This window comes from Coenobita brevimanus, chromosome 103, assembly GCF_032717465.1.
Source record: "Coenobita brevimanus isolate Jiangsu-jjx chromosome 103, ASM3271746v2, whole genome shotgun sequence".
Classification (NCBI taxonomy): domain Eukaryota; kingdom Metazoa; phylum Arthropoda; class Malacostraca; order Decapoda; family Coenobitidae; genus Coenobita; species Coenobita brevimanus.
The window spans coordinates 7,488,254-7,491,430 of NC_137056.1; the positions used below are offsets into that span (position 1 = coordinate 7,488,254).

At 43.4% G+C, this 3,177-nt stretch overlaps 2 non-coding genes across 2 annotated transcripts; one reads left to right on the forward strand and one right to left on the reverse strand.

Annotated features, from left to right (window-relative positions):
- Nucleotides 1-359: 359 nt before the first annotated feature.
- Nucleotides 360-431, reverse strand: TRNAE-CUC (transfer RNA glutamic acid (anticodon CUC)). Its single transcript has one exon. It is a non-coding gene; the product is annotated as a tRNA-Glu (tRNA).
- Nucleotides 432-2,011: 1,580 nt separating this feature from the next.
- TRNAE-CUC (transfer RNA glutamic acid (anticodon CUC)) lies at nucleotides 2,012-2,083 on the forward strand. The gene has a single exon. It is a non-coding gene; the product is annotated as a tRNA-Glu (tRNA).
- Nucleotides 2,084-3,177: the final 1,094 nt, after the last annotated feature.

Here is a 3,177-nt window from a genome sequence, read left to right on the forward strand (position 1 = left end):
AGCCGTGAGAACCCACAACACAGGGCTTGGTGCCACCCTGGTCCTCCATTTGTGGAGACCAAGCTACCTTACTGGTGTCATCAACCTACATCTCATATTCCACACTGTAGCCTAATCAGCAATGATTCAGAAATGTCAGACGGTATTTCGTCATTACATAACTTCAGGAGTTTGTCAGCCTATATTCCACATTCCGCAGTGAGGTCAGCAATGATTCAGAAAGGTCAGGCATGCCATTATCATCATCTACTTAAGAAGTTATCTTCAACAGCTGTGGCCAGTCCACACTTTCCCTCTCACATTTTTAATATACTACGGTCCTATGTCCAATTCTTTATCGGACACAGTGACAATAAAGTTTCCCGTGCCGGGAATCGAACCCGGGCCTCGCGGGTGAGAGCCGCGTATCCTAGCCACTAGACCACACGGGAGATGCAAGAAATGCATGAGTAGGTGATGCAATTGGATAGCACTAAATTGCGAAATAAAAGTATCTAACCCCTTCCATCTTGTCTTTTTATATGCTGCCTTTTTAAAGGTTTCCTTAACTATTCAACTCACGTGAAGTAGGCTATTTAACATAACATTCTTTAGCCTACAGACGATTATACTCAGTTCAGGTGACTTGGAACTGGGGGGTTAAATATAACTTTCAATAACCCTGCCACTACATGCAACCTCCTGCAAGTTTAAAATCCGTCGAGACACCAAAAGTAACTCAGAACAATACGTCATCGGACTGAAGGCGTTAACCCCACAAGCCGATTTGAAAAGCTGGAGGGGTTAGATATGGATTTAACCCCTTCCCTGCTACAGATCCATCTTCAGGTAAATAAAGCCGTCCAGAAAAAGCCAGAATGAAGTGTAAAATACGTTCTCGGACAGAATGGATTAAGCTGAGAGGAGGGCAGCACCGCACCAATACGTCAAAATTAAAAATCAGAGCCCTACAGTTATGTATTTTGTGCGTTATTAATACTACCGACAAATGATTCACTTTTTGCAGATAATGGGAGAGTATTTCTAATTCCCTCCATACCAGACGTCTCTTCTAACTTGAATAAAATCGTCCAACAGAAAAAACAAAATGATTCCAATATTAAATTACCGCAGGAGGGGGAATAAGGGTCGCGTAATTGAAACAGCGAAGGTGTGAACAAGCTACCAATTTTATTTTCATTTATATTTTTAATCTCTAAAGCACGTGCTGATGATAGAATACTCTTAGCTCCGATGTTACTGCATCGCTGCCGACTGTAATGTAGGATTCACACTCATCAAAATTACCAATTAAATGTGTTCCATAAAAAAAAAAAAAAAAAAAAAAAAAAAGGAGCATGCTTGCACCTTCGCTCACTCTTAATATTTCTACCATAAGTATTAACCTGATGCGAGACAAGTACGGTACCTACATGTGATTATTTTTATGTGGCTATTATTCCCTAATGGTCACACCCTCTCCACCACAATTACCTGACAAATGGGACGGGACTTAATGCTCCAGGAAAACTGTGCGGTAACATCCATAGACAGTCACCTACAGATTTCTTTTCTATTTAAAAAAAAAAAAAAAAAAAAAAAAAAAAGTTGTCATGTTCGGTTAACTGGTAAGGTTAGGTTAGGTAGGGCTAGGATAGGTCACGTTACCATGGACAAGGCTAGGTTAGATAAGAGATGATTAGGGTAGATAAAGTTAAGCTATACTAGGTTTGTGTTGAACTCGGCGAAAGCCGTATTACCATGCGCAGATGGACGCAATTTTTTTTATCGTTCTGCCAAGCATGGCTTCAAAAGGAATATCCTGAGGAAGTCAGCCTTGGCCCTTGCGACACAGCAAATGAACTAGGTCTACACATGATATCTTCCACTCTAAATCTGATTAGGTTAGATTCATAAGATTAGGATGGGTTACAACGGTCAGGCCAGGTTAGGTTAGGTTTAAAGTAAGCCCCAAGAAAGTGAACCAAAGAAAGTATACCTGAGTTACTATGACCGCCGAAGGAAAGTATCTTCCCGTGTGGTCTAGTGGCTAGGATACGCGGCTCTCACCCGCGAGGCCCGGGTTCGATTCCCGGCACGGGAAAGTTTTGCCAAACCAGCATATGTGGACCAGTTGTGCCATGTTAGGGTGACGAAATACCCCTCCCCCCTTATTTCCCTGTTCTCCCCCCCTCCCCGCCAAGTGCGACCATATTTGCCTGTATTCCTCCTCCCCTCTTGTCCTCTCCCCTCCCAATCCCTCTCCCCCTCCCTCTCCCTGTCCTATACATCTCCCTCTCCATACCAGCTCGTTCTCTATATATACTTTCTTTTTTCCTTTGCACCTCACTCCCATCACGTCTCTTCTTTTTCCCTTCTCCTTTCTTTCTTCCATGTTCTCTCGCATCTCTCTCCCTCTCCGCCCTACATTTATCCACCTCTCACTCCATCCCTTCTCTTCTCACCCTTCCTCAACCGTGATGATTATGATGATGATGATCGACTGACTGACGATTGTTGATGACGATGATGATGATGATGACGAATGCTTATATTTCTTGTTTTACAGGAACTGACCAACTTCCCTCACCTCGCGCTGTCCACCATTGTGCGAATGAGTCAGGGGTGATGAGTCAGGGAAACGACTCACAAGCTCACCCCAATGACTCACAGGCAACGAAGGGAAACATACAACAGGTCACTCCCATAAAGAAAATACATAATAACTCTTTTTGTCCCGTGTCGCATTATTCTGGTTGTTAATTCTCGCTGCTGGCTAGGTAACAGACGATTTTATCCAGGTTTTTTTTTTTTTTTTTTTTTATGCGAGGAAGAAGGAACCAAAGGCCATGAGCCCGCAGTAACAGTTCCCTCCAAGAGAAAAACAAAATACAATAGAGAGCCAAATTCAAGATCCGATCATTTTGAGATGCCTGGACACACTGCGTTTGAAAGACTGGAGATCATAGGCAGGAGGAAATACAGACAGAGGGAGACAGTTCCAGAGCTGACCTGTTGCATGAATGAAAGACTGGGAGTAACGGTTAACTCTTGCATTAGAGAGTTGGACAGAAAAGGGATGAGAGTTTGCTGCCAGACGGGTGCTACGCGCCCGTCGTAGAGGTGGAGGAATGCAAGCAGACAGTTCAGAGGAGCAGTGACCATTAAAGTAGCGATAGAAAAGAGATAAAGATGCAA